The following is a 5,573-nucleotide window of genomic DNA, read 5'->3' on the forward strand; positions in this document are numbered from 1 at the left end:
TCGGTAGGGAAAAAATGTTATCGTTAGAGTAATAGCAAAGAGCAAAGATTTCGAGGGAAAGCCATAGAAATTGGGCTTTGGCACAATTGGTGGTAATGAAAACTATCTTATACTAGTGATGTTAACAAAAAGAAGATAAATAATGATTCCTCGAGTCAAACCCTTAGTCACTTTAACCGAAGTAAGAAAGAAAGAGAAGAAGAAAAATAACTTTAAAATTCTAAATACAAGGAAGTTGGTCATTGAAATCTGGTGGAAAGGCACGCGTGTAGGCCACCATGGCAGCACAAGTACAACTTAGGATCACACAAGTTATCATGAAGCACCAGCTTCGATAAACCTCCACCACTTCAGGCTCAATTTTATGGATATGAAAGGTTTGGGTGTGCTAAATCCAGATAAGGAGTTATGGGCGAATTTTTTGATCATGAATTTTTGCTTCACAAATCGAATGGCCCGATTTATAATTTGAATCCTCCGTTTTATTTGTTTTGGGTAATTTTTTTTAATGCTATGGGGGATCAAATTGGAGGGTACGATTTGGTTCTTTTATATTTTTTTAAATCCAGTTAACATGGGTCTGATTTTGTTTTATGAACATATATAAAAGCGTGTAATCAAGAAAAGAGATCTAGTGGCGTATTTTTCTAATCATTCAGTGAGTACTAACAATTTCTCACAACAACAATAACATTTAACTTCATTCATAACAATTATAGTTAATAATTTTAAAAGAATTTAAAAAAACTTAACGTTGTTTTCAATAATAGTTATTATACTGCACCCTACAAAATCAGAGCCAACGACCCATATCTCGGCCACATCTGCAACGTTCACAAAGAGATAAACACCGAAGCTGCATGATGACTGTAACCACCCAATAATCTCGGCTAAACCCGAGATTCACTCCACCAAACCTATAAACAAACTCAATAAGTAAAGTCTATAAGAAAGGCAGCCACTAGGCAACAAGGAGATATCAAAATACACACACATACTCATAAGCAGTTTTCGTTCTCATCCTTAAAAAAATATCTCTCACTAACTTGAGTGTCGGAGTCCTTTTTGCAGGTACCCCGCTCGAATCGCGTTCAAGCAAGGCATCTCTCATTTCGAACATAAAGTCATCATAGCAGTCTCTCCCCAAAGTTTGGTGTATAGCTCGAAGAAGAGTAACCTTGCACGAACAGTTATAAGAAAAGATAGGGATAAGTACTTTTTTCGTCCCCAAAGTCTGGGGTCAAAATCAAAATCGTCCCCGACCTTTTTTGTTATTAAAATCATCCTCAACGTTTAAAAACGCTTTAAAATCATCCTTTCCTGAATTCTTGGACCAAAATATCCTCATTATCATCATTCTCCTCTTCACCTTCCTCACTCCTACTGCCTCCACCATATCCACTACCACCATAACAAAGGGAGGGGCTGCTGTAGGATCGTTGTTGCTGCTGCAGGATCGTCGCTGCTACCGCTGGTTCATTGGAGAAGAGAGAGAGAGGGGGGAGAAAGAGAATGAGAGAGAAGTGATGCGAAGGAGGCACTGCCGCCACTGGTTCATCGGAAAAGAGAGAGAGAAGCGATGCAAAGAGAGGGATGGACGGGTTGCTGCTGCCGCTGGGTCGCTGGTTCATCGGAGAAGAGAGAGACAGAGAGAAAAAAGTGATGCGAAGGAGGTGCTTCCACTGCTGGTTCATCGGAGAAGAAAGAGAGAGAAGCGATGCGAATGAGGGAGGGGTTGCGGGTTGCCACTGCTGTCGCTGCATCGTTTTTCGCCGGTGAAGCCTTATTCTTCTTCTTCTTCTTCTTCTTCTTCTTCTTCTTCTTCTTCTCGCCGGCAATGTTGGTGGCAGTGGAGGTGGTGGGGTGAGGAAGTTGAAGAGGAGAATGATGATGATGAGGGTATTTTGGTCCAAGAATTCGGGAAAGGATGATTTTAAAGCGTTTTTAAACGTTGAGGATGATTTTAATAAAAAAAAAAGATCGGGGACGATTTTGATTTCGACCCCAGATCTTGAGGACGAAAAAAGTACTTATTCCTAAAAGATATTAAAAAATTTCAAAAAAAAAATTACGTTCTTTATAAGAAAAAATTACGTTCTTTACAAAAAATTCCAATATTTTAAAAATTACATTTTAAAATTCAACAACTAACAAAAATAATAATAATTAATTTCCTAACAATAATAATTATAATTAAAAATTAGTAAAAAAATTTCAAAAAAAACTTACAAACGTTGAAAAATGCTAATAATAATTTTATTTATATTCCTAAATTGCATTTCTAACAACAATCATAATAATTAAATTTCTAACAATAATAATTATAAATATAAAATACTTAAAAAATTTAAGAAAAAACTTACATAATCAGATGACTGAGATAATGTATAATATGAAACTCGGATCGATCTACATCTTTAATTTTGTGTTTCTTTGGCATTTTTATTCTGTTTCCACCATGCAAAGTTTAGAAGAATGGAAAAATGAAGAAGAAGGGTGAAAGAGAAAGTTCAGAGTGAATGATGAAAGTGTGTAACTCGGATGGTGAATGTGGGACTATGTTAGTATGTTGGGTGCAACACCACCGATCGGGGAGAAGCCTCTGCGCGACACGTGCCCTCCCTGTCACAACACGGACCGTGCGTTTTGCAAAACGCAACTCAGACCGTCCGTTTTGAGGGGCACAACTTGTAGGGTCCGAGTTCTGGTTTCTCTGATCCCACAATGCGGTGAAGCACCTCTCCTCTCCATATGCGAGGCCAACACCTCCTTTACTTCCATATTCAAATTAAAAAACAACCACTTCATTAAGTAGCGATTAAACCACTCCAATGAGAATTAAAGGGATATGTCAAAATTATAAATTAAAAAAATCTTAGAATAGATACTAAAAAATTAAATTTTGAATGCATTTGTTAAAAAAAATTAAAATTTTTTACTAACAATAATCTTATTAAATATTAATAGAGGTGTAAATTAACATTTAATACAAAATTAGTATTTGTTTAAACTTATGAAGTGGCATGTGTGGACGAATTCAGACCTCCACGTAACAAAGTTAATTAAGTTTGCGTGCTCCCGATAGATAATAGTGTAGTTTCTTAGATGCGGTCAGTTATATATATATATGTGCAATAAATGTCGGGTTGCAAGGAGCAAGAGGACCCAAAAGAAAGATGGTTGCTGTGTTATCATTGTCAGGCATATGAATGCATGCATGTAATTAATGGATCACATTGGTTTATTCATGGTGAGCATGGCAGAAGACAGAAGGAGGTTCATGGAGAGTTTGCTTTTGCAGAATTATTTGCCAGTTGGTGATCCAGTCTTGAATTGAATATCTTTATCGTTTCGTTTAATTTGCACTTTGCAGAACAAGACTGCCCACCCTTCTCATTGGTTGCATTCAATTGTCAAACTGTGAAAGTACTACCCGCTCAAAGCATGTTTAATTTTGACACCTTCTTAGTCCAATTTTTCTAAACTTCTTTTGCTGCAACCTAACACATATATTATTATTCTTTTGGGAGGGTGGCCGTCTAATTCAATTATTAACTCGCTTTGTATTCACTACAATCAATAGTATTAGTTTTTACTTTTTAGGATGAGCAAACTATACCCAAAGTAATTTTATAGAACAACACATGTCTCCAATTGCAATCTTAAAATTTTATTTTTCATACTTTATAATCTTAAAGTGGTCCTGAGATTTGGTGAGTTACTCATAATCGTCCTTGACTTTTAAAATTTTCTAACAGTATCCCTCACATTCAGCTCCGGGACCCATAGTTGTCCTGCGACCCTTTCCGGCGCACAGTCAGCAAACGGAGTAATGATCTGGCACCTCCCATGCCATGCTGGAGCCAGCAACGGCTAGCTGACGTGGCAAATCTTAATTTTCTTCCCAATGTGGTCCTGATCCCATTAAAACCCTAAAAGCTAAGAATGATTATTATATGTAGTATCTCTTCTTGCCTTCTCCTTCGTCCCATAATTGTGGTCCACCATTGTGATTTAACGGAGATTCCATTAACATGTGCAAGTGAAAATTTGGGGTTGCAGGATGAAACTCGTGATGAACTTGGTGCAGAGTTCCACAAGAAGTTGAATTTGAAGGATGAGGATGAAAGGGTAGCTGAAAATGAGAAGAAAGATTCGGACTTTGTAACTGGTAGTGGAGAATATGGTGGTGAGGAATTGGGTGGTGAAGGTGGTTGTGCCCCGAAAACAGGTGAAGCACAAGGAAGTGATGATAATGATTGTTGGGATGATGATGAGGGTTATGGCTGGAATGAGAATGTGAAAGAGAGTGAGGTTGATAAGGTAAGTGGAGATTTTGATGTTGATGGTGATGGTAATGGTGATGATGAAGTTGAAGTTGAAGGTGATGAAGAAGTGGAGAAGAAGAAAGATAGAAGCAGTGGTAGAGTTCAACAGCAATATCCACTGAGGTCTGATGCTGAAGATTGTGCTTTCTATCTTAAAACTGGAACTTGCAAATTTGGATTCAATTGCAAGTTTAATCACCCACTTGGTAGGAGGAAGAACTAGGTATTAATTATTCTTCTGTTCCTATTATCAATCTAGCACAGTGGTCTGGATTGCATGTTTGAAAATTAAGGTTGAAATTCACTTATGAATATTTATCATTTGTCCAAGATTTTTTTCTTGTATTTTTAGCATTATATATTATATCAATGGAATGAGTAGAATGAGATAAAGGGCATTTATGCTTAGCTGAATAATCACTGACTTGCCCTTCATCTCCAAACATTGCTTCAGAGCATCAATGGAATCTCCGTTAAATCACAATGGTGGACCACAATTATGGGACGAAGGAGAAGGGAAGAAGAGATACTATATATAATAACCATTCTTAGCTTTTAGGGTTTTAATGGGACCAGGACCACATTGGGTAGAAAATTAAGATTTGTCACGTCAGCTAGCCGTTGCTGGCTCCAGCATGGCATGGGAGGTGCCAGATCATTACTCCGTTTGCTGACTGTGCGTCGGAAAGGGTCGCAGGACAACTATGGGTCCTGGAGCTGAATGTGAGGGATACTGTTAGAGAATTTTGAAAGTCAAGGACGATTATGGGTAACTCACCCAATTTCAGGAACCACTTTGAGGTTTTAGTCTAACGTGCCAGTTTAAATATATTGTATCAATGTATTATGCATATGCTAATACTAACCCTAATCACTATTTTAATAATAATTCCGTCAGGTAATAATAAATACACTAATTTGAAGGTAGGGGTGGTAATGAGTAGTGTAAGATAGATTTTGGATTTAATTTTAATCTTATTTGCAGGTTGAGAATATTCCAACGCTAACCCTATCCGTTCTTAATTTGCGGGTATTCGATTCTAGTCGCGAGTTATAAAAAAGATGTAATATTATTATATAACTTGATGATAATTTAAAATAGAATTGATTTTTATATAAAAACAAAAACGTATTAAATTATCAATTAATAATTTTTTTAGTAACTAAAGATTTTTTGTATTTAGTGAGAGGTTTTTAGTTCAGCATCCATTTAAAACATATTTTTATATAAGTATATATATATAT

The sequence above is a fragment of the Arachis duranensis genome, chromosome 10, assembly GCF_000817695.3.
Source record: "Arachis duranensis cultivar V14167 chromosome 10, aradu.V14167.gnm2.J7QH, whole genome shotgun sequence".
Lineage (NCBI taxonomy): Eukaryota > Viridiplantae > Streptophyta > Magnoliopsida > Fabales > Fabaceae > Arachis > Arachis duranensis.